The 27827-nt window shown below is 35.2% G+C and overlaps 1 pseudogene; it reads left to right on the top strand.

Moving 5' to 3' along the window:
* LOC101318999 (dysbindin pseudogene) overlaps positions 1–27827 on the top strand; it is a 62031-nt pseudogene that overhangs the window by 12948 nt on the left and 21256 nt on the right.

Genomic DNA, 27827 nt, shown 5'->3' on the forward strand with positions numbered 1-27827 from the left:
AGTCACTGATCTGCTATTAGACCTAGCCATTCCATTTCTAGATATTTATTTATCTGGAAAAATGAAAGCTTCTATCTACGCAAAGACTTTTGCACAGATGTTTATAGAAGCATATTTTTCTGTTATAGCCCCAAACTGGAAACAACTCAAATAGCCATAAGTAGTATGACAGATAAACAAATTGTGGCAAATCTGACAGATGAATTATACTGTTTGGCAATATAGAGGAGGAGACTGTTAATACAACAGTATGGATGAAGCTCAAAACAATTACGGTGAGTGAAAGAATCCAGATGAAAAGAATGTATATTATAGGATTGCATTTATATAAAATCTTATACATGCAATCTAATGTATATTAACAGAAAGCAGACCACTGACTACAAGAGGTCAACTGTGGAAAAGGGCAGGAAGGAAGGATTAAAATAAGGCATGAGGAACCTTTTGGGGGTGATGGATATGTTTATTATCTTGATTGAGGTGATAGTTCACAGTTATATGCATATGTCAAAACATCAAATTTTACACTTTTTCCATGTGGACTTTATAGTATGTCAGTTTTACATCAATAAAGCTGTTACAAGGTAAGTGTAATTCATTCCAAAAGAAAGAAAGCTGAGATAATTCATTACAACAAATATATTTCTGAGGGTTGAACTACTGGCTAACGCATGGCATAAAAATGAGTAATTTAAATTGGAAGAATCAGTGAAACTCCTGAATAATAAATTATGAGAAGATATAGAAGTCAAAGAAATGTGCTACTGATAAAAAATAGAGCCAACAACTTAGTGGAATTCATAGCCCCAAATAATCCTTAATATACTTACTATGCATATAAACTTAATTTATGACAAGATGATTTACAAATCAATGAAGAAAGGAAGAATTATCCAACAAATGATGTTCAGATAAGATGCTAACACTTGGAAAAATAAATCAATATAGATGCTCAGATCAATTTCAAATTTTATGTAATTAAAATATAATAAATATCAAAAACTGCCTAAAAGTAGAAGAAAATAACTTTTATCAAATATACGAAATCATTAGAAATTGTTGAAGGAAAGAGAAAAGAGGTAAAGAGAAATTCTCTTGTCTACATGAAAATAAAAAACTATTCATCAAAGAAGAAATACCTAAAAAAATGGCTAAAAATGAAACAGGAAAATATATTTGTAATAAATGATTTAAAAGGATATTTCAGTGAATTTGTCTGTATTTTGTGATAGAGCTTAACCAATGACTTAGGCCTAAGATTGAGGGCATGAGGGCAATCCATCTTCCAGGCCATATGTATCCATTCACAGATGAATATATTTCTCCAGCCAACCCAAGGAATCATCTTCAGGAAGTATGCTACAACGACTTTCTAAGAAATGGTCTGAGTTTGATGGTATAATTGACTCTGTGGATCATGGAATCCAGAGCTGCTGAGGGCCATTTTTAGTACCACAAAGAGAGAGACTGGTTGAAAATGAACAACATAAAAATAAGACTACATTTGAAAGATAAAATGGAAGATTCTTAAAATATTGTTTGAACATTTGAATCTTTGTCTGGAATTTTTAAATGCCTGGCCCTTCTGGCTCTATGAATTGGTAAGTTCTATTTTAGCTTCAGTCGAGAAACTTTTTGTCATTTGAAAATAACAGTTATGAATCATACTAATACCATATTTTAAAAATGAAGAACTCATACAAATCGATGAGTAGAAATCCCCTTAATGAATATATGATGAACAGATAATACATGCACACTCATATACACTTCTATTTATCAATCAATTGAAAAACTGTTGAAATTCATTTGCAATTGAATCTAGAAAACTACACCAAATTTCTTAATTGAGGTATAAATGAAATACAACATTATATAACTTTCAAGTGTACAAGATACTGATTTGATATTTGTATACACTGCGAAATGATCACCGAAATAAGTCTAGTTAACATCCATTACCATTCATAGTTATAAATTTTCTATTTTTGTTTTGATGAGGACTTTTAAGATCTATTCTCTTAGTAACTTTCAAATATGCAGTGCAGAATTATTAACTATAATCACCATGCTGCACATTACATTGCCATGACTTATTTATAACTGGAAGTTTGTACATTTGACCTCATTTTGTATATCAAATCTTAACTGATTAAAATAATATTTGTTTTAGTCATGATTTGGACTGCAATTTGGAAAGTCCTTGAAAAGGAAAGCTAGGCTCTGCTGCCCCTGGAGCAGCTGGAAGGCTGCTGCTTGCTGTAATCATCTGATGAGTTGCTTACTCATATGTCTGGGACCTGGACTAGGAAGCTTTAGAGTTGGGCCTCCTTGACCATTTTTTTCTGTCTCTGTGCAGTCTTTCCTTGCGTCTGTCCAACACGGAATCTTTAAGGTAGCAGGGGTTTTTTGTTTTGTTTTGTTTCGTTTTGTTTTTTATGCGTTAGCTCATCTATCCTGAGGTGAAACTGCATTGTCTTTTAGGATCTAGAACTCAGCAGCTATGCAGTATCGCTTCTGCTGCATTCTATTCATTGTCAGTTTCAAATACAATAGCAGGTTCAAGGGAGAGGAAATGGACTCTACCTTTTGAGAGAGTGACAAGTTTCTGAAAGATCATGTGAGACTACAAATGCTCTTATGGTCATTTTTGGAAAATATAATGTACCACAAGTAGATCAGTGCTAGAAGCTTTCACTATAAAATCCTCCCAGAGATTCTCTCCTCCCAAAACACTTTGATACATTTCCTTTATGACATGGTCTTATCACTGAATGAATGTGATTTTAGTAATTTTACATGTATCTGTCTCTCCAGATAGACCCTATGTTTCTTGACAATAAAGACCATATCTCATTCATTTATATGTGCACATGTATGACAATAGTTGGTGATTATATCTGTATCTATCCGCCATATTGTGGCACTCAGTAAATGTACCTTGTGATGGATTAACTATAATTGAACTAAGGTACTACTAGTGCTATGGGTCTTATTTCATTTCCTCTGGGTGCAAGAGTTAGTAGATTGGTAGAGTTAGTGTGCCATGTTGGGTCCTATAAGAAGTAGAAGCATGGAGAGAATTAAACATGAATGGGATTTATTAAGGTTAATATCTAGGAAAGGTGAAGAGGAGAAGGATCAGGGGTTGGCAAGAAAACTTTCAACGAACACCTGATAGCTATGAAACAAGAAGGGGAAGAAAGGGAGAGTAGATAGTAGGAAGCACTTTAGACTACAGCTATAGTACTTCTAGTACCTTTGCCATGCTTAGACATTGGCAGCCCAGAGAGAATGTGGCTACAATGAATTCAAAAGAAATATATAGAAGCTGGAGGCTGTTGTCTATAGTTCTCAGATCAGTTTCTCACTTGAAGGGAGATCTGGGTGGCACACTTATTAGCCTGTATAGCTGACTTCTTACACCTCTTGAGCTGCATCAATCCTCCACATTTTTTTTAGCAGAGATTTCTCCAGGTTTTCTGTAGCCTGTCATCTGAGGAGAAACTTAGAAGAAGGAAGTTAGCTGGACAAGTTATGGCTAATGTCACTAGTGATGGTCTCAAGGCTGCAAATGTTAATCATCTTCTTCCCCGCACTATTCATTCTAAATCCCCCTTATTCAGAGCTATCACCTCTGTAGGTGTTTATTAATACTTTCCTGGTAATGTGACCCAAACTTTTATTCATTAACCCTCTGAGCCTTAGATAATATTATGCTTCTAAAGGCCAGGGTTGCTGTATTTGTTTACTCACCGTAGCTATTAGGCAAGAGAGAATCAAATGGCAAACAGGTAAATCACTGGGGTTCTATACTTTCTGGCTCCAACTGTGTCAAAACAGTAGGCTTCTCCTGTTGATCAGAGTCAATTATTCCTGCCAAAGTGGTGACTCTTCCCACCCACTCATCAATGGATTCAAAGAATTCAAAGTGCCCAGGTAGCAGCTATAATATACATTTCAATAGGACACTTGCTATGTCCCCTGACAAGAGTGTGGCCTTTATGGAAACCAGCACTCCTAATCATTCAGAGCTTAGAGTTTCAGGGACAGGAGACTAAAGTTCTCTAGTAGGAGGTCATGGGTAGGGATGATAAGTGGGGTCTGCTCTTTTCTTCCTATTTTGGTTGCCAGAATCATGTATTCTTCCTTTCAGGAATGCATACTAAGGCCCTGCTTTTAGCATATATAATGTACCCTAGAGGATGGCAACCTCTCCTTTTTGAGTATTTCCTCTGGTACTTGAGTATATTCTCTGGCTAACGCTACAGTTTTGTCTCCCGTAGGTCATTCCAATGATTTATCAGGCCGATTACTTCTTGATAGTGTGTCATATGTAAGGTCTATAAGATTCTATGGCTATGGGTCAAACACTTGGTAGGGACCCATTCAGTGTTGCTAGATGAAACTCTGCAAATAAGAAAAGGAAACCCATACCCAGAAAAGGTATCAGTCCCTGTGAGGATGAACCCCTGGCTCTTCTAGTAGGGAAGAGGCCCAAAGAGATCAACGTGCAACCAAGTGGCTGGTTATTCTCCTTGAGGAATAGTGCCATAGTGGGGGAATCTGTATTGATCTCTGCCAGACTAAACATTCATATGAGGCGATAGCTAGACTGACCTTGGTAAGGAGGAGTCTATGCTTTGGGGTCCAAATATAGCCTCTATATCTGCCACTGTGGTCATTCCATTCCTGTGGCCATCATTCCATTATGGCTAATAACAAAGGCTGGCTGCTACTGATTAGCCAGTTCATTTTTGTATTCTTGGTTTTCCAGTGTGTTTTCCATGGTGGATATTTTCTGGTGGGCATTAACATTAATACATAAATGCTCACACTTTTTGTCTAATCCCATATGTCCATATACATGATTCTATTCCACCTCTTTGTCTCAGATCTTCTAGTCATTGTTATTCCAGAACCTGACCAGCAGTCTATGTCGTGAGCCACTGCCCAGAATTCTGTATATATTCTTACCTCAGACCACGTCACCTCTCACAGAAGTGGATGATCAGTGCACTTCTTGAAACTTTTCATTCATTGAATGAACTTTTTGTTCAATGCTAAGATTTTACCTCAGTATTACCTCTCAAGGAAAACCCTGAATGCCCCTGTAATGTAGCTGCCATCCATTTTTCAGCTACATGCACCCACTGAGCAGACTTATCAACATAGCTCAAGATTTTCTTCCTCATTCAGCTAGTTAAATGGGAACCACCCCCCTTCTTTGTAGCCATATATGTAAGCTAAGGACCCTTTTTTATACCATGGAGTTTCATGCAAGTCTGAGCTACTTGCTTGTATTGTTTACTCATGCTCTTTGGTCTTCTTTGGGCTTGGTACTATATGTACCATTTCCATCATATGATGGACTAATGCTGAGTTGGTCCATATTTATGTCTTGGTAGGTCCAACAGAATTTAGCTCATAATGAGCAGTTCCAAATGAATGGTCACTTAGTAACCCAGAGTCAAACATTTGTCTCTATCAGAACTACTAACATACTAAAACCTATTTCTTGAAAGGTGTAATACTCCAGTACAAGTGGCATGGCTTTGTTCCAAAGGTCCAGTGGCTCACATTGTGATTCTGCCACTGGGTCTGGCCATACATTCCATACTGGGTCATATCCCACCAATGATACCTCTAACAACGTAAGGTCTCCAATTGTGTAGCCCAAAGGGGTAAGGCTATTTGCATTGTACCCTAACTTAGAGAAGAGCCCTTTCTTACATTTGACCCCACTGAAATCAGGCAGACTTCCATGTCACAGAGAACAGGGGCAGTTGCAGTATCCCTAGCTGTAAAATGTATTACCTCCAAAATGTAAAGAGGCTTATCATTCGCTGTGGCTCCTTTGCAGTAGGTGATGCAAAATGCAGCAAAGTGACTTTTACTTTGGAGGGAATTTCTTGCTGTATTCTGTCTGATGTATCCTTAAATATTTTACAGAGGTTGCAGATCCTTCAGTCTTCAAAAGGGTTATCTGTCCCTGTATAGAGTGCATGTAGCTTAAAAAAGCCTTCAGCAGGCTAGCTATCTCATGTTTATCCAGCTTGATCAACATGATGCTATTGATATAATGATTCAGAGTGATATTCTATGGGATTTCCAGATGGTCTAGAGCACTTTGAACAGAGGACAGGAGATATAACATAGGCCTGGGGCAAAACTGTAAATGAATATTGTTGTACAGTCCAAGTGGGTATGGAATGATTTGGAACTTCTTCTCTGTTGAGATAAAAATAAATGTATTTTCCAAATCAACAGCTGTATACCATGCATCTGAGGTCTTATTAATCTATGACAACAATAAATATGTCCAGAATGGCAGCTGCAACAGTGCCTACTATTTGTTTGAGTTGCAGTGGCCACCAAGATCTATCAGATTTTGGCAGAGGACACACTGATGAATTGAATGGAATTACATTGGGACCACCGAGTTTGAATACTTTAGAACCTCAAGGATTGCACCGTTATTTACCATTACTCACTCTCTACCCCCATTCCTTCATGAGAGGCATTGTTGTTTTGACTTACTCTCTTGCTTGATAGTGAACAATTTCAGAGGTTTTTATTTGGTCTTTCCCTCTATTACAGCTTTACCCTGTAGGTGAAGGACTTAAATTGCTAAGGATGTCAGTTCCAATTATAACACTCAGGGGCTGGGGAAATAATCACACAAGTTTAGTTAATATTTCACTTAATACCTGGCCCCTGCATACCTCCACTTAAATATGGGGCCTTTATGCACTTCAGGTTTCTAGGTATAAATATCAATTATGACCCTATATCCAACAGTCCTCAAATATCTGCGTGTTTGCTTTCATGTGGTTTTCAGTCACCTGAGTAAATATCCATAGGCTCTTTGGGGGAAGAACTGGAGGAATCATTTCAGTACATACTGACTTAAGTCAACAGTTCTAGATATGAAAATTGGTTCATGTCTGGGAACTGAGAAAGGGATCATAAGTATTTTTGGGGAAACCACCTTCAAATTCCTACTGTTCCATTCATGCTTTCTTCTGAGTATAGATATTGAAGAGCATCTTCATTCCCTGCTTGATTTACCCCAGTAATGTTGTGTTCTATTAACTAACTTAACTCCTTCTCAGTAAAGGTCTCTTTACCATTCTCCAACCTTGTTGATCTTTTCAGCAATTTGTGGCTCTCTGGCATCAGGTGGTTAAGGAACAACACCTGGCCTCTATTATTCTGAAGACCCATTCTTTCCTTTATATTAACACACAAGCTCTGTGGCTACATCTACCATTAGCTCCAGCCTGTGGAGGACAGCCTCCTCTCAGCGATGCTAGTGTCCCTTTCACCACTGCAGTTATTAAATCTTTGACTAAATGTGAGTTCTCTGGGCCTTCCTGTGGCACATGCTCTTTTGTGGGTCCTCTGGTCTTACATTACATAATTATTTTATACGCATGCCCCTTAAGCCTTTTTATTCCTTTATCTAGCATCTGCCAAGGTAACTCAGGTACTTCAACCTCACTAGGGGTCATCACTTTTTCTAGGTTTTATAAGTGCCACCCTAGCAGCTCATTTGCATAATCCCTAGGGTCCTTGCCAGGGAGTTAAATATTCTGTTCCATAAAAGTGCCCCTAAGTCAATGAATTTTTGCTTATTTAGTTCCTATTCCAGGTCCCTTGAAATACAGCAGTAGAGGCCAGTGGTGCTACTTAACCACTGTAAAAATCAGCAAGGTCAGAGGAACAGCCAAGAGGGCTTTACTGACAGGAATTTGATGAGTTAGTTAATAAAACATAGTGTTGCTAGGGACAAAATCCAATACCGGGAATACTCCCTTGGCTCCTGTTGTTACATGCTAGCTAATTTTTACAGCTCCTTTGGGTTGTAATCTCTTTTCTCTATATTGAAGTTAGCATATTGCCAGCTTGGTTATGCCGAGATTTAACTGTAATTATCCGCCTGGGACAGCTCCTGAGGGGAATGCCTATTAGTCCACAGTATCTCCTCAAGCAAGGGAAGTGCAAGTTCTTAATACATTAGATGGGCCACCTCTACAAGCACCGAGTGTTCAGAGAAGTTTGAGGAGCCCCGGTGATCAGGGGAACCCATCTTGATGTCTTCATTCCTTGTTTCCATGTCTTAGGTAAGAGACCTTCCTTGGCTAGGAATTCAGTCATCTCTGGATCTCTATGGAGACAACTAAAGATCTGAGTATAATATCTGCATGGCTACCATACTGGATAATAGTATAATAAAAGATTTTTTTCTTGGTTCAGGTGCATTAATGTTGAAGAACCAATATCATTTACCTTACAAATTTATATGCCCTCAAAAAAATGCACTGATCCATGTTTCTAGGGTTTATGCAAAAAATCAGAATTGGTAAGCATTGGTGAATTTAAATTTGCAAATTATTTGCCCCAGTAATTTTTTCCCCTTCTCCCCAGAGAAGATCAAGATTCCCCAAGACATATGTTTAATTTATCTACTGACATTTGATTAGAGGGAAAACAGAATTTAGACTAAAAGTTTAATTTTTCAGAAGACCACATTAAATAGATGAAGTGAAATAATACCTTCATATTAGAGTTTCATTTTAAAAATTATGTTTTGTCTTCATTCTCCAGTGACGTAAGTTTAATTTATTAGAAATGATTTATATGAACTGGTTAACCACTTCTTGGTAGAAATTAGGAGTATTTTGAGATTGAAACTTGGAATGCTTACTGATATTTTGTATGCCAAACTTTCTGAGAGATTAAAGTTTCTATAATTTTCTCCTTTCTTTGGAAGAAAATAAGCTCCCTTTAATTACAGAAGTTCCCATTGGTTTATTCTTTAATTGTCTATAATATTAATAAATAAACTATATAAATTATTAATATAATTGGATGATACATTTTAAAAGTAGAAAATAAACAAATTTGAAATACTATAGCTAGCAGAGAAAACTGTATTCTTAAATGAACTATTTGATACTAACTATAAATATAATTCAATTTTAAAGATTCAAAAACTGAACATTTCTTAAACAGAATGGTGTAAAATGAAAAATATAGGAACTAAGAGAAAAAACGAATCAGAAAACCTGAATGAATTGGGCTCCATTAATCCATCAATTTGATAGCTTTCTCTGGGAGCCTTGGATTTCATTCCCTTATTCTATCACACTAGAGATGGCTAATTAGATTTTAGTAGAGAAAACCTATACCTTATCTATTATAAAACAAATATAATATACATATATATTCTTTTATTTCTAAAAATATTTATCTAAAAATTGATCCTATATCTAGTACAAGACGTGATAGGGCATGGGAAAACCAGATTTTTACTAATTAAGCAATAACAATTTCCTCCAATAATATGAAGTATAAAATAAATTTCTATTTATTCAGTGAAACATGAAATCAAACCTCCCCACCTCATCCACATATAGATAACATTTCTTTGTTTAAGATGATTTTCTGTAATGTCAATCACATTCTGGATAAAGTGAAAAAGACAAGATTTAGATGGATGAAAAACATGACTTTTACATATATTCATCTCTAAGATTTCTTTGTGTTCGTGTATTATAGTGTTCATTTCTATTCTATATTGACATAGTTCTATAAGTTTATGAAAACTATGTTACAATCAAAATACAAATTGTGTTATATTTTTGAAATTTTAAGTTAATTTCCATGATAACACAGGTGAAAACAGAATTTGGTTTGCTGTTACATTGTTCAGCTAATGTCAATCTCTGATCCAAACAAAAAAAGGATCATAAGAAATAATGGTTGTTGTCATTATAAAAATGTCAAATGCATGTGGGATTACTTGACTTTTTAGAACCTTCTAAATTATTTGCAGAATCTCCCATTTACAAGCCATTCTGTGTATATATATATATATATATACACACACACACACATACATATGTATGTGTATACATATATTTCTCTCTTCATGCAAATGTTTCAAGGCTGATGGCTTACCAGAAGAGTCATAGAAAATGAAATGGTAAAACAAAAATAGAAAATGATAGTCAAAGAAGAAAAAGCAAAGGTACCAAGCATGCATCTTAATGCCCTTTTTATACATGAGCTTCAGATGTCCCAGAGTTTCATAGAAAACAAGGCACAACAGGAAAACATAAGCAGTTATCTAGTTGTCATTGTTGGAAAAGATGATGAATGCCAATTCTTTAGGAGAAAAGCTCTCTATCACTAAAATTATGAACAATATCTCTCATCTGCAGCATTATAAAAAGGAAAATTGTATAAGAATATAATATATTCTTAATATTTCCAGAAATTTTAAGTCCTTTTCACTTAGTATTTTTGTCTTGTATCAATATTAGATCAATGTTGAGGGAATGACATCAGTATGTAAATGAATAAGGACATGCCTTCTATTAATCTTTATTAATCTATTGTTGGAGCTTACAGAAACTTAAGGCCCAGAAAACTTATATTTCCATAAATACCAGTTATGTAATTTTATTGAATACTAGAATACTAGAATGAATACTAAGAATGAATACCTAGAATACTAAGATGAATTATTTATTTCAGGCTACATAGAAAGTCAGTGATGGACCATAGTGTCTGCTAGAAAGACACATATGACTTTACTGATTTGGTTGCACTTAGTTACACACCTTTCTTACAATCACAGACCTGTAGGAAATTTACTTGATTCACTTTGAAATTCTGTAATTTGTCCTTAAATCACAGATATAGACATATGAAAGGAGGTGATGGTCCTAATGAAGAGATAGGTACAGCATGAGGGATGAGAAGGATGGAAGGAGTGAAGGATTAAAAATAGGGAAAAAATAGTCAACAAAATAAAGGAAGGGTCAAAATGAATGAAGGTCAAGAAAAAAGAAGTAGATCTTGACAGGAAGAAAAGAGACAAACCTAGTAACATCAAAGAAAGGGACAATATGATACAGATTTTACTCACCACTGCACTTATAGCATGGGACAAACTCTGAGTAAATTTTGTATCCTGAACTTTCTAATATACCTAATTCACTGAAACAGCAGAAACAGATCCAAAATAACTTCAGCTATTGCAATTACCTGAATTAAATATAAAATAAATATGTTTGGTACATTTGATGCATTAGAAGATAAGACTAAAATTGTAAGCTTGGGAGAAGAATATTTGAAGAAAAGCTTAATGAAATGAAAATATAATAGGGTAGTTCAAATTTCAACCTCAATGATGGATCAGCTAGCAGATTAAACACAGCTAAAGAAACAAAAACTGAAAAACATAAATTGTATAAAATGTAGTCTAGGTAGACAGATGGAAAATATGAGAGGTTAAATAGTATGAAGGATAGTATGAGATAGCTGAACACATACCTGATTAAGCAGGAATATAGAGAATGGGAAAGAAGAGATGCTCAAAAGTGGCTGATTTTTTTCATTTTTGTTAAAAGACAATAACCCCCAAATCCAGAGGCAACCCAAGGATTTAAGGCATACCATGTTGGCATCTAGGGACAAAAGAAGGTGTATATATCCTCATGGTAGAAAGAGTGATTGATCATTTGTACAGTCTTTTTCTGTTGCCTGCTCAATCCACTGTGAGTCCATTTCCTGGATTCATTTCAATGCTTTCTATCGCTGCTTCTCCTAATAAAAACTATTTACAGTTAATGTATGGTCTCTTATCTGGATGTAGTCAGGGCCCACTATCTTCCAGTCTGTCCCCTGCACTTCTCCCTGGTTCTGCAAATACCAGATTCTTAGCTATGTCCTCTATATGGTCTTTGCCTAAACTATACATTCCACAGATTCTAATTCAAGGTCTCTTCACTCAACTACACCACCCTTTGAAGGTCAGGGCTGTCTCCCAAATCTCAGCTATGTTTGACCTTCCTCCCTAGAACCTTTGGATCCCTTCCGTGCCACATAGGACTCGAAGAAAGGTGAGGTACCATAATCTCTGAACCAATCCCTGCCTACTTGTATTCTGCTTCTATTTCTACAATGCCAAAATTACACTATATTCATGTGGGTTCCCAGGATTCCAACAGAAAATACCTCCTGAGTCTCCTGATTCCAACAGAAAATACCTCCTCAGTCTCCTCTGCTTGCCTTTGCACTCATTCTATTTGGCTTCCATTCTCTCATAGACCACCTTCGCTCAAGGTCTAGAGTGGCAGAGAATGTGCATACATGAGGTAATGGGTTAAAGCTCCATGATTTAGTCCTATTGTTAAAGGTTGCAAAGAAGGGGAAAAGAAGCTGATTTCCAAAAGAGGAAAGAAACATAAAGAGGAATGTGACAACTACTTTCCCTATGAGAAAAAAAAATTCCATGAGCACACACTTCTTTCTTTCTTATTTAAATGTGTATTTTACAAAGCTTGCTTTTAATTTAAAGCCAATAAAAATAACTTTCAAATTATCAGAATTTTCATAAAGTGTATGTACAATAATTGTTTCCTTATGACTTACTCATTAATATGGTATAAATTAAGACAAATATTTTGTAAGGGAAAGAAGAAAAAGAGATACTTTAATTAATTCAAAAAATTTTACTATGTAATCATTACATTTGATTGGGTTCTTAATAAGTAACAAGCAATGTTCATATATTTATGATGTTTTCACTAATTTATGAAATGGCATCTTATTTATATGATATAAAATTTAATGGCAATCCATTATTGATCTCAAAAAGGGCAGGACAATAATATTTTATGTTATCTAAAGACTACAATATTTTAATAATAGATGCATAATAATTTACATATTATTAAATAAAATATAAGGTCTATCTGTTATTATAAAGAATCAAGTTGAATTAAATCCTATTACATCATTTTATCAGAAAACTAAGATATAATTATTAAGAAAAACTTGTGACATAATGATTCAAAGATATTAGAAATTAGCCCCTTGGAAAATCTATGAAATTTATAATTATTTTAAATGCTATCTATTAACCTTCATAAGCAGCAACTATTTTGCATATATCAAAATATCTTCATTTTTCAAACATGTTAAGGTCATTATTAGGCAAAAGACATTCCAAACCCAAACAACTTCATCAGTCTCATGAAAATCACATATTTTTGTTATTAAAGCTATAATCCCAGAATCCTGACTTGGCTTTGAGGTAAATATTCATCATTTTCCCATTTAATATTTTATTTTAATGAAAAATTCCTGTGATGTGGGAAATATATCAAATTCCAGATAGTGTGAAGGGGATATAATACAAATCATATATATTTAGAACTTATTTAGAACTTGTCACTGAAAAGAAATAATAAAACCTGATCAGATTTTCAGCAAATTTATGACAATGTTGGAGAGTCCTACAATTTCAGATATGATCCCCTTCTAACAGCATTAGCAACAAATCTCAGTAATGTTTTATCAATTCTCAATAAATGGATACTTTACAAAAAGGCCTCTCCCTACTACAAATTATGGTTACTTTTAATTGGGAGTGGGCCATTGTGAGCAAGAATGTGGAAAGGGGAAGGGGGACTGGATAAGAGGATACAGAAGAGAATTAAGTACAATTTTGTGTTATCCCAGAAGCCTTGGAGAAGAAGCGCGTTCACACCTTCTGCTTGTAGTGCAGTGTGGAACGTTTAGGCAACGTGGGCTGGTTCTTTGCGGGAAGGTGGGCGCCCTGGTGCTTGGCCAGCCGCGGCGTTGCAAGCCTTGGGGAGCTGCAGATTTGGTCTTTTTTCACTGATATAAGAGCTCGGGGGCGGGCCGCGCAGCGCCCTGACCCATCCTCACCATGTTGTTGCTGTTTGAAACGTCTGTCGCTACGTCATCTTTAAGGTAGGTGGTAGATTGAGCCGTTGCAGGTGGAAGGTGGGTGTTGGGTAGGAGAGGAGAGGGAAAGACGTAAGGAGAGGAAGACGGTGCTCAGGATCGCGTGGGTGCCTTTTCTGTCCCCCTGCTCTGAAAGGAACGGGGAGGCTTTGGGCCTGGGAGGCGCATGTTTCGGTGAACACGTGGCCGCGCCGTTTGGGGCACTGGGTTCAGTAAGAGGATTTGGCCCATTTAGAGAGGTAGGCAGGAGACGTTTTAGAATTTTACAGGTTCTGATAGAAGTTTGGGTTTTGTTCTGAGAGTTTTGAGGAATGATTGAAAGATTTTAACAGAGGAATGACCTGATCTAACTCTGTCTTTTTCACCTCTGTGGCCTCTCCTGTTGCGGAGCACAGGCTCTGGACGTGCAGGCTCAGCGGCCATGGCTCACGGGCCCAGCCGCTCCGCGGCATGTGGGATCTTCCCGGACCGGGGCACGAACCTGTGTCCCCTGCATCAGCAGGTGGACTCTCAACCACTGCACCACCAGGGAAGCCCTAACTCTGTCTTTTAATGAAGTTGTTTTGCTCTGTGCAGAATAGATTACGGGGAATGGGGTGCAAGAAGGGAAGAAGGATATTTTTGCATTAATCTAAACGAGATGAAGTTGCTTGGGTTAAGGCTGGCATGGAGGGAAAGAAATATCCGGAGAAAATTAGAAGGTAGAACTGACAGGATTGGCTGGTTGATGAATGCGAGGTTCTGGTTTAAGTAAGTGGATTTGTGGTGGTAAGGGAAGGGAAGAGAAGGTTTAGGGATTTGGGGGCTGGGAATGGGGAGGATACTAAAGAATTGCAGTTTGGGCTGTGTGAAGCTTTCGATGTCTGTTAGACGTGGAAATACAGTGGTCATTTCAAATTTGAAGCCCAGGGGAGAAATCTGAGCTGGATATAACCAATTTGAGTTTTTTTTTTCTTAATCGGGAAAGTTTGAAATTAAGTTCAAGTTCATCAGCAAGGAAATAATTGAGCAATGGGACATTTGTGTAATAGGGTGCTGTTGAGATGTTAGGAAGCATGAGGTAAATTGAGTTCTATCTACGTGTCAGGGACTCTTGCGTTCAACGAATATAGCAACGAAAAACAAATTTTTCATATGTACTGACAAGTCAAAAAATTCTAGATAAACTATATATAGTGTGATTCTAGTTATAAATCAAAAACCTACGTGGTATGGGTGCAGAGAGTCAGGAAGGGTATGTACCAAAATGTTTATTTGGGAAAGTTTTTCATTTTATTTTCCAAGTTTCTCTTTTGACGTTTGAAAATATACTTCTATTTGCATGTTACATTAAATACTTGTTATTTTTAAGAAAACCAATAAGATAATTAAAAACCAAAAGGTGATTTTGCTCATTTTTCCTCTCATTAGAGTTGTCTGAGATTGTAGTATTAGCAATTTTAAGGGAATAAAAGGGTTTAGAGCCAGGGAATGGGTCTATTAGATTTTCCACAACTTTTTGCAGTCTTTTCTAAATTTTTTTCTAATATTTATTTATTTATTTGGTTGCGGCAGGTCTTAGTTACAGCAGGCAAGCTCCTTAGTTGTGGCTCTCAGGCTCCTTAGTTGTGGCATGTGAACTCTTGGTTGCGGAATGCATGTGGGATCTAGTTCCCTGACGAACGATTGAACTCAGGCCCCCTGCATTGGGAGTGCAGAGCCTTAACTACTGCGCCACCAGGGAGGCCCCTCTAAATTCTTAAATAGAATTCTGCACATTCTCTTAGCCAGCGAAGTCTGTCATATTTTGAATCAGTGTCTGTGGATGAATTTCATCCAAATTGATGTTATGTATACTGTTCTGACCTGGATGCTAAGAGGAGAGGGGTAACTTTGCACTGTCCAGTGATTGCTTCTAATAGTGGGGAGGAGTTAGTTTAGCAATTGTATGGTTTCTAGACCTGGGTCATAAAGTATAAAGTCATATGATGAATTATTGATTTCTACTAATAAAGAGTTTCTCCATTAAAAAAAAAAGAAAATACAATTTTGTGACTGATATTTTATTATTAACATCTCCATAAATGAAAAGATCATGTATTTTTTTTCTTTATAGTAATTAAATGACAGACTGGAGTTCTATCTGTTACAGAGTTTCACAGCAGTTGTGATTCAATCTGAGGAGATACTTGCTTGTATATGGGAAAGGACCTTTTGTAACCTGAGTAATTCCATTAGGTGACTGTACTTTGAGACTAACGTATATGTAATAGCCTCGGTTTCTTTCTATTCTTTTCACTCACAAAAACACTGAAAATATTCTACATAAAAAAAAATAATTAAAAGTCGATTTCTCAGCCTGTAAATCTAGAGGCTCATATCAATTAGCTCATATATTTGAAAATTCAAAGCATGATTTATGGCCATAAATTCTCATGAGAGTCTTTATGTGATCTTATTATTATTATTAATACTTAATATTATAATTATAATTATTATTATAATTATATATATAATATATATTATATATATTATAATTATATAATTATATAATTATATAATTATATATATTATAATTATAATTATAATATTATAATTAATATTATATTATTAATACTTAAGCTATTTCTTTTTATTAAAAGATATAAAAATAGCCATAATTACATATTTATATGCTATGGAAATATTTAAATTTGACATATCTATGTAGCTATATTGAGAAATATGCAGACAAAAGAAATAGCTTGAAAATTAAAGAGTTTTTTTAAGTCAAATTGTGTATTAAATCAGTAGAATGTAAGCACTAAAGTAAACAACAACAGAAAAATAATAGCATTTATATTGCATGAAGACCCATGTGGATAAAATGGTGACACTGAGGATGAAATGCCTATTTTCTCTAATACCATCATCTCTTCCCTTTCGGCTCTCCTCTCTCCCCTTCCCTTCTCTCTCTCTCTCTCTTTCTACCTGTGGAAATAGAGATTTATGTTAAACACATCTACTTTAAATTTCAGTTCTAATTTTTAATTTAAAACATTATGAATGGGCTTTCCTGGTGGCGCAGTGGTTGACAGTCCTCCTGCCGATGCAGGGGACACGGGTTCGTGCCCCGGTTCGGGAAGATCCCACATGCCGCGGAGTGGCTGGGCCCGTGAGTCATGGCCGCTGAGCCTGCGCGTCCGGAGCCTGTGCTCCGCAACGGGAGAGGCCACAACGGTGAGAGGCCCACGTACCGCAAAAAAACAAACAAAAAAAACCATTATGAATTAATTGTATGTGTAGCCTCAAATGAAGCATATTTAATATACAGCTTGTTGGTGTTTGTATGCTCAGATTTCCAATAGATAGGTAGATGGTATTGTAGGTTTAATTGATTGTGTGCTCTGTGACTGGTGCTTTACATTCTCAAAGTCTGGAAACTAATACTCAGAACTGAAGCTTTGTTACCATTCACCTTACACTTATACAGTCACACGAAGACTTCCCCTCCAGGAATATATCTGCTCTGACTACATAACAAATACCTGGATCTAATGTTTAAATCACAATATTTAATTCCTTCCTCCGGGAAATTCTGACTTAATAAATCTGAGAGTTTCTCTAAATTTGTTTTCATTTTGTTCCTCACACCCAAGAAATTCTGTTAAAAGTTTCAGGTTTGGGAACTCAAACAAATGTCAACCAACCAGAGTTGGTACTTCCTGCCCCTCCTTCAGAATCTAGGAAACTAGTTCACCCTCACCTTGCTGACAATGATACCGTATCATTTAGATTTCTTTGCTTCCAAGCCACAAGACTGATTCTTGATAACTGAATCAAAAACCATAACTATACATTTTTTTGCCTGACGAGTATTGGCTGCAAATATGTGTGTGTACATCTGTACATGCACATAAGCATACTGTTCATAGTATTTCCTTATAGTCCTTTTTATTTCTGGAAGGTCAGTAATAGTGTTCCCTCTTTCATCCCTGAGTTTAAGAATTTAAGGCTTCTCTTTTTCCTGGTTAGTCTAGCTAAAGGTTTGTCCTTTTTTATCTCTTCAAATAACTACATATAGAGAGATAAAGACTGATATACATTTGTTAAATATAAATACATAATATCTATCTGTCATCTATCTTCTATGTATGTATGTATCTATCTATCTATCTAAAAGATTGGGGATTTGCAATCATTCACAGAGTCTACTAGAAGGATAAAGAGCAAGGCTCAGAGAGTTTATGAACTGTGATAATACTTGGTATCAATGTTATTTGGACAAAGAATACATGTTGATTTTTTAATCTCCCAAACTTGGACTGAAACCATCACTGAAACTAAAAAAATGTTTAGGCGACTGTATGGTAGTCTGTGAAAAGCATCATTAATGAATCCTTTTGAAACTTAGATGAAATAATAGCAACAGCATCATATTGTCAAAACATTTAACTTATTCATTAAAACGATTTAGAAAAACATTTTGATTAGTGTAAACTTTTACTTGACAAGGCTTGACTACAGATCGCACAGACCACTTTAGCAAAGTTAACTGAATTAAGCTATGAACTTTTTTGAAATCCAACATACTAATTTAATCTTTCTCTAACAGACTCCATCTTTTTTGACATTTGAAGCTTCCTGTAGGAAATAAAATGTTCTCCACTGGGAGTCATTAATTGGAGGATTTGAACAATAACCTATTTTATTAATATACTCTGCAGTATCATTTAAAATTATGTTTGGAAAATTTTTATTAGTGTTATTGGTGCATATATTGATTGTATAAAACTCCCATTTTGAAAACAGCTTAATTTTAACCTATGTAAATACAATTTCACATTCTACTTATTTGTGACAGGAAATAACTCCTGGCAGTAGTGGTCTTCATTAATGTCAATGGCCAAAAGACAAATACAGCCTACTGCCCTCTAAATCTCTTAGGCACACAGGCACGAAAAATAAATAAATAAATAAAATAAAGCAAAAACAAAGAAACGAAAAACTGGGGAAAATGTGAGTATATAAGTTAATAATAATTTAAAGGAAATTAATAAGTAACATTATTTCCTTTTACATTCCTCAAAGGACCTAAAAACATTTATTAGAATAACCTATTTTTTCTCTGTTTTAAATAATGCCTGTCATATTCTTTAATTCTTTTTAATCCTTAAATCATGGTATGCCTTTTTATTGGATTGCCTTCTTTTTTTCTTTTCTTGAATTGTAGGAGTTCTAACATTAACCAGTATAAGATCTCAAATGAATCTTATTAATACTAGATTTAATAGAGAATAATGGCTCATTGAAAAGATTAATTTTGTTTTCTGTGTTCAAATAAATTCTTTTTGGAGTCAAATTATTTTATTTAGAAAAATCTTATCACTTTTTATAAAGCTAAATTTAAGTGGTTAAGTGAAATGTTTAAATATATCAGGGAAAGTTGATGAAGATAGTTTTAATTTTTTTAAATGGAGCAATTTTTCCCCTAATTACCTTAGAAGTATTTCTTTTGTTCCTTAGCTTGATATCTCAAACCTTAAAATCTTTAAAACATGCTTATAGTTGGATTAAGATATCTAACTCCAAGACGTGCAAAATTACTATTTTGGGACTAATACTTCTATTCCCTTTCACCCACCCCAGAAAGTCATTAGTGATGAAAGTTGCTGTATTTATCTTTAACACATATTATAAAGGTTATTAATTTGCTTTCCCACCTGTTATATACATATGTGGTAATACAGAATAATATATATAGTCAAAAAAAAATCCTTGCTTTTTGATCCAATACTGAACACTCACTGGGGTGATTAATATGCACTGACAAAGACTTCTTATTTTGTAATGAATATATGTATTTCTAAATTAAATTTTCTATCACACATGGAAAACTTTTGATAATTACGTTACACACATAGCCATATAAAAGCTACTGTGTTATTCCTATTTATATATTTAGTTCTCACTATTTCTTAGGCACAGATTAACTAGCAAATTCAGAAAAAACAGTTTCCCTTTTCTCCCTGTCTCCCTCGAGCTTAGTTATGACCAAATGACTAAACCTTGGCCAGTGAATTATGAAGAGCAGTGATGCACGCCTCTTCCATGCCATTTCTATACGAAACTTGCCGCATGACTTCAACAGTCTCTTTGTCCTTCTCAGTCCTTGCTGAATTGAGGGTGACTCTCAAGGAAATTTTAGTAGCCAAATGTAAAAGCGTATTTTCTAACTCCTAAGTCACTAAACACCTAACGGACTATGAAGCACAGTGACAGTTCTTACCATCAACAATCAGAACAGTGAAAAAGAAATAAACTTATATTGCATTAAACTATTATTTTGGGGTTATCTGTATAGGAACTTCTATTACCATAACTAATACAAATTCTAAATTATCATTAACTTATTTGCATCTACATTCCTTTGGTATCTTATGGTTTCCATGGACATTATTTTATTAGCCAATTAATCTAAAAATAAAGGTAAGTCATTTATGTTATGGCCTTATCTAAAAATAGAGATAGAAAGGACAGAATTGATTGTGAATATAATCATTGTTGAAATGGTGGGTGTAACCATTATTTTTCATTTACTCATACTTTGGAAAAATGGATTATAATAGAGGAAAACAAGAAAAACAAACCCGTATTTATCGAACATCTATTATGGGAAGCTACAGTGTGCCATTTGGTTTGCCTATTATCGTACATTGATTACCTCATTTCATTATCATAGGAGTCCACTTATATATGATAAACCTGAGGTTTAGAAACATAAAATAAATTGTAAATGGATGTGTTAGAACTAGAATTACAACCAAGTCCTAGTTATGTTATTATTGTTCTAAAATCTAAAAAGACAAAAGTTAAGGGTTCATAATACTCTTTTACTGTTATTTTATAAAATTTAAAATGTATTCTGGTGCTTTTACTTGTAAAATTTTCTTTTATTTTATTTCCCTATTCTAAAAACACAAAAGAGTCATAGACATTTTTCCTTTTTTCATAATATTTGTAAAGTACCTTTCCTTTAAATATCTTGCTGCTTTCTGCAAAGCTTGACTATTCTTAATTGCTGACTGCCATCATTCAGCTGATAAACTGTTTCAGCATCATCATTTGGTTTGGTAAGCATTTTTTATCTTTTCCGGATTGCAGAAAACATGGAATTTGTAAAGCTCATTTTGCAAAATGATACGTTCATGGGAATTTTAATTCACATTACTCATATTTATTTTGTATCTAGCACAAGGACCTGAGAACATACATTTCATATATTCTATAGATCAGGAGATATATTTTCAGTGATTATTTTAATAGTTATAATTAATATGCACATAGATAAAATATTCCATGTATGGAATATATATCATGGGAGATTCACTAAAGAGAATATTGGAATTCAGTTTCGGTATCTGATTGCAGCTTAGCACTTAATTTTTAGTCAACCACCTATATCTATAGTTATTGTCTACATACAAGAGAAAGGACACTAGTAAATATTTATTTGACAGTAATTCTGAAATTCAGGTGGGTGCCCTAAGGACCTTCTTATTAGAGTCTATCCTTATCTTCCTACTCCAGCCTCTCCCCATTACCACTTAGAAACATTAGGTCATTCAGTAAATAAGGTAAATGCTTAAAAGCTTGACACGATCCATACTAATGACTTCAATTGCATATTGGAATCCACTTGAATTGATGTTTCCTTAGTGTTGATATTGCTCTACAAAACTTAGAGGCCCGGCTGCTGAATTTCCAAGTAGGTCATGTTTCTTCTCCATCTGTTTCAGATTCTCTGTCATAATTAGAAAACGAAGAGAGAAGAGCAGGCTCAGCAAATTGAATGAGCTAATTGAAAAGCAGATGTAGAGATGATTTTCCTTCATACATGTTACATGACCAAATTCTTTTAAAAAGTGCAATTGCTTGAATGAGAGTAAGAGTATAAGACAACAGATTGTTCAAACACATGATCTTGGATTTTTAGTTGTCTTTGACTATTTTGGAGAAAGTTTAAGGCAGTTTCATTCTCAGGAAGAATTTGCTTCCTATGTATTTAGACATAACTAAAAGTTATTACAGTGTCCAGAGATTACAACTACTTAAAAGTTGAGAAAAATTTAGCACAGGTTACACACCTTGAGAAAATGCTGTTTCGGAATAAACCGGTTTTCATAAATGTGGACTCATTCCATGTATAAAGAGACCAGCAACTAGATTAGAAACTTTCATTGAATCAAATAATTCAAGAAATATTTAATGAATAGAGTTTCATAGTGTACCTTTCAATATATAGATATACATCTCCTTTTATTTCAGGAAAGTTTTCTTCTATTAACTAATTACCTGCCCTGAACTCTTGAGTTGGCTTTCCTTTGCAAAGATCCCAACTATACATGTTGCACCCTCTTTAATTATGCTTTGCATTTATTGCTTCCTTTCAGATCATTTATTTCTTTTAAATTTTAATAACACAATTTTCCTTTTCTATTTTCTAGTTTATTTATTGTGCTTTTTGTGGTGTATATTTTGATCTTATTTTTCTCCTGATTTAAACTTCATTTCTAAAATGAGTCTTATTTTTTAATACTTCTTGATTTTTATCAGTTCTCAAATTTTTCAACATCTGATCGAGATGTCTCAATCCCAAGACATCCTATTTCTGACTTTTTAAATTATTTTGAGGCCTATATAGGTTTTTGGGGTTTTTTTTAAGTTTATTTCTAGTTTACAATTCTGGCCTGATGCACCTTTTTTTTTTAACATCTTTATTGGAGTATAATTGCTTTACAATGATGTATTAGCTTCTGCTTTATAACAAAGTGAATCAGCTGTACATATACCCCCATATCTCCTCCCTCTTGCGTCTCCCTCCCCCCTTACTAATTTATTTTATTTCATTTAAACATATTAGATAATGGTTTCATATTGTCTGTAGTCCCTATTTTCCTAATGACTTTATTTTATCATAAACAAAATTTGATTCACCTTCATTTATTCTCATAATAACCTTTTTGTTCCCCATATGTGAATAACTATAGTTCTCTGTGAAGAGGGTGGTAAAGCCAGGGTACTTTACAAAGTTTCACAATTTATTATTTCCTCATCTGTTATCATCATGAAGTAGTCAAAATGTGACCTGTGTAGCCACTTCATAGCTTTACATCCACTCAGAATATTTTTATTGTTTTATATATGCTTTCTTGTTTCCAGATATTCCTAAATCTCTATAGGTATTGCCTTTCAAGAAAGTGCTCTCAAATTTATAGGTTGTATTTTACTGTCACTGTACTTTCTTTCTGCCCCTTCTGCCTTCTAAATTAGCTTCCCTTTTCATTTTTCCCAGACTTTCTGCCTTGCTATATTTGAATTTTGCGTGCAGGGTGGATTTCTTTGCAAAAGAAATTTGTTGGATATTTCTGAGATTCTTTACATCTCTGACCACCACATCCCTGTTTGATCACTTGCTGACTCTGCAAGCATTTTGTTTTGTTTTGGTTTGTTTTGTTTTGCCCTTACCCACAACTCCAGAACTATAATTTCTTTTTCTGGTACTTAAAATAATTCACGTACTCAATTTCTGCTTTTCTCACTCAGAGAATCCTCTCCTTTGGGGCATGAGTTACTTGTTGGAGGGTTCATTATTCCAAGCTCTTAACACTTGGTAGCATCTTCTCACCAGCTCTTGCACAAAGCTGCTGATGCTGCCCATATTCTGCTTTTTGGGATGGTAGTTTGGGCAAACACCGCTAGATATAAGTAGTATTTTGTGTTGAGTAATTGTATAATAAAGGAGTCCCCATCTCATAACTTCTATTGTCTCTATAAATCGGAAAGCAGAGTAATCTTCTGAGAATGAGGGGAAGAGTTAGAAGTTTCAGACTGAAAAGAAAAAAATTGATTTAGTCACTGTAGAGAGAATGATCAGAGAGATGGTAACACTGCTTAGTCTTTCTAATGGCTTATTATTATTTGTTTTTCCACAAATTTACGGAAGAAACAATTTGTCTCTTAGTATGATTTTTTTCCTAGAAGTACTAGTTTGCTTAGATGCCAGTGTAGAGAATATCCAGAATTAGGCTCATCCAATATTGGGATTTTTTTAAACAAAGTTCGAAAAAATTTAGGCCAGCAAAGAATCTTTGTGAATTAGCAATCTAAGCTGGATAATGAGAAAATTAAAAATAAGAGGATAATTATAAATAATGTTAATGAAGTGGGAAAAAGTAGAGAAATGGATTGCACATCTTGACAAGGTTGAAAAGAAGTCCCAGAGAAATGAGCAAACTGGGAGTAGCCAAGGGTTGGTTCAGAGTGGGATGACTGAATCATACTTGGAATTGGATTGACTTAATTTGTTGACAGGGTTCCAGGTGTGAGCGTGGTAATGACTGATTGAACTGGAAAAGATTAGAAGGTCAGTGGTTATGAATAGGCTAAGGACTTCACCAAATAGAGGGATTGATGGAATATTCAGCTGCTCATAGAAGTTGCACAGAAACATAGCAGGACTTGGAATTTAAGGAGAATAAACCTCATGCCAGTTGATGAACTGTTTGTAGCAGGAATACATGAGGGCAATCACAAGGATGTGAGAAGAACATGGGAGGTGTCTTAGTCCATTTGGGCTGCTATAACAAAACACCACAAACTGGGGAGCTCATATACAGCAGAAATTCATTTCTCATGGTTTTGGAGCCTGGAAGTCTAAGAAAAGCATACCAGCATGGTTAGGTTCTGGTGAAGGCCCGCTGTTGCATTGCAGACTTCTAATTGTGTCCTCCACATAGTGAAAGTGGCTACGGAGTTCTGTGGGATCACTTTTATAAAAGCATTAATCCCATTCATGAGAGTACCACCCTCATGACTTAATCACCTCCTAAAGGCCCCACCTACTAATACCATCACACATCACTTTTGGAGGTTAGGATTTCAACATGGAAATTTTAGGGGGACACAAACATTCAGACCATGGCAGCAGGGTTTCTTTAAAACTTTGGAATTAACAATAATCTCTGAATACTATCTGCAGAGATAACGGAGAACACTGAAACAAACCCCAAAATCTCCAAAAAATCAGTCACTCAAGAAAATTATTGAACAGCCATCAGTCCAGTGATATTCTCAATAATGAGTCATTGAAAGAAAGAATGGAAGTAGAGAGAACTTTTAGATGAGAGATTAAAGTTATTAGAGGATTTCTTAGTTATGGTGCACAATTCTTGAGAGTACAATGAAAAAGTTTAGGATTCAGGTAATAAGAAAGATCAGAACACTTAGGGTGATAGAAGATAGGTGGTCAGGGCCATGCACACTTTAATATTAACTGGTACAGGCAGGAATAAGTGGCGTGGAGGACTTAGTCTGTTTTAGAAGAGTGGACCCTGAGCCATGTATCCAGAGGTTCTGCCCCAGTATAGAGTGATGAGTAATGATGTATTTTGAAATACATAGAGCATTTTACTAGTGCAGAGAACTATGTAAGCTTCAACAAGTTACTCAAAAGATGAGTTTTAGTGTCTTCATCTAAAAACATGACTATAATATCTATCATGAATAAAATCATATTAAAGCTTAATAATAAGTATTTATACTATTATTACCTGGTACTTAGAATGTGCTTAGTCTTTTTTAATTATGCCATCAGTTCTTTTTTGTCAATATTTCATATCTTTAGTTTAAGACTTAACTCAAATTATATGGAAATAGTAGGTTCTTTATGTGAAAAGGGATAGCGTTTTATTTTTTATGCAACTATTTATTTTCAATATTGTACCCTTCAGAGATTATAAATCTTGTTCATTATATATTTTAAAGGGGAAATCTATGTTGTAGCCTGAAAGACAGATCAAGGTGAACTTTCTGGATCATGAACTTAAGTATTAATCAAAGTATATACTCAGAAACATGATAATTTAATTGCTCAAGACATTAAGTGTATGTATTGTCAAAACATTTGTGAGAGTGATTTTTAGGTCATGATACAATCAAACAATTCAAGGAAATTTTACTGATCTACTAATAAATATTAAACAGTATAGTCATGAGGCTGCATATAAAAAATAACAAATTTGTTTTCTAACTCAAATTTATTAACCCCCTTTGGCAGCTTAGTTAGGAATTTTCCAAGCAGAAATGCTAATATAAAATGTATTCGCTTTCGTACTGAAAACCACTCAGGGCCCTCTTGTAATGCCAGCATTAATTTTTAACAATACATTGGGGCTTCCCTGGTGGCGCGGTGGTTGAGAGTCCGCCTGCCAATGCGTGGGACACGGATTCGTGCCCCGGTCCGGGAGGATCCCGCGTGCCGCGGAGCGGCTGGGCCCGTGAGCCGTGGCCGCTGGGCCTGCGCGTCTGGAGCCTGTTCTCTGCAACGGGAGGGGCTACAACAGTGAAAGGCCTGCATACCGCAAAAAAAAAAACCCAATGTATTGGCAGAATTTTCCACTATTGTGAGATGTGTAACAAATGATCCACAAATATTTTCCAACTTTAGCATACCTAGAGAAGTTTCAATACCTTGATTTATAGATAATACAGATGCATATGTTACTTCACATTTCTTTGCATGATAACAGCATTTATTCACATGGCTTTGGAACAAAGGTACTATGAGTGAGAGGACGCTGTGGGAATACTGTTAGTATGAGAAACTGACCTTGATTTTACAATAACTCGTTTATTAGGGTGGAGGGCCAGAGCAAATAATGCAGAAAAAATTTTACATGCCATAGCACAGATTTTCTCTTTAATTACCAGTTTTTCTCCCATGTTCATTGAGGCATTTCTCCCTCCAGAAAATTATAGTTTCTTTTGTGCCTCAGTCGTCAGCAGATTTTAAAAATTCAGTTAATATCTAGTTGTTTGAAATATAACTGTTAACTTCCAATTTATTTTACTTCTCTGATATATTTTCTTCAAAAAAATCTCCATTGACTAAATCTTGAATGGACAGCTTTGTATTTGCCACCTTTAGATTACGGGAAACTTTCTATATTTGCATTTAGGCCTTATATACACACATGCGCGCGTGTGTGCACACACACACTTTTGAAGTCTAAGTTCATATTTATGAAGAATGGTTAGTCAATGTTGTGTCTGTTTAGATTAAAAAAATCTTATTGACAGACTAATTTGAGATACACTAAATTGCCAACACTACATAATAGCACCTACAATGGCTAAAACCATACAACAAAAGCACATAATATTGTAAAAATTCTAGGTGAGAAATCAGGAGAACATAGATCTTGATCTCATTTTGCCAGTTAACCATATGATCCTGAACAGTTTTTCATTCGTTTTGTTTGGGACCTCAGTTTTCAAATTGGCAAATGAGAAAGGTGGAATAGATGACCTCCAAGAGTGACTCAGTCCCTGAAATATTTTAATCTTTATTGGGAAGTTGGTTTGACATATTGCACAGTCTCATCACTTCTTATTATAAGTTCCTCTGATTGTAAAAGACTTGGGTTACAAAATAAAAATCACTTTAAGATGTAAATGTATAAATATAAGTACATAGTATTATCCACTTCTTCAGGGAGGGAAAACTCAGTATACAGAAGTTAAAGTTGTTTAAAATTCTGGTTATTTTCATATGGATAAATAGTTACGTATTAAAATTTTTATTCCCAAGTAATCTTGAAAGAGCCCACATGGACTTAGTCTAATAAAATTCTAGTCTCGCTCTCGGCCTTCAAGGTGGTGGAGAAGTAAAATGTGGAGATCACCTTCCTCCCCACAAATACATCAAAACTACATCTACATGTGGAACAACTCCTACAGAACACCTACTGAACGCTGGCAGAAGACCTCAGACTTCCCAAAAGGCAAGAAACTTCCCACATACGTGGGTAGGGCTAAAGAAAAAAGAATAAACAGAGACAAAAGAATAGGGACAGGACCTGCACGTTGGGGAGGGAGCTGTGAAGGAGGAAAAATTTCCACACACTAGGAAGCCCCTTCACTGGTGGAGACTGGGGTTGGGGGGGAAGCTTTGGAGCCATGGAGGAGAGTGCAGAAACGGGTTCAGAGAGCAAAGCAGAGAGATTCCCACAGAGAGGATC

The sequence above is a fragment of the Tursiops truncatus genome, chromosome 4, assembly GCF_011762595.2.
Source record: "Tursiops truncatus isolate mTurTru1 chromosome 4, mTurTru1.mat.Y, whole genome shotgun sequence".
In the NCBI taxonomy this organism is placed as follows: Eukaryota; Metazoa; Chordata; class Mammalia; order Artiodactyla; family Delphinidae; genus Tursiops; species Tursiops truncatus.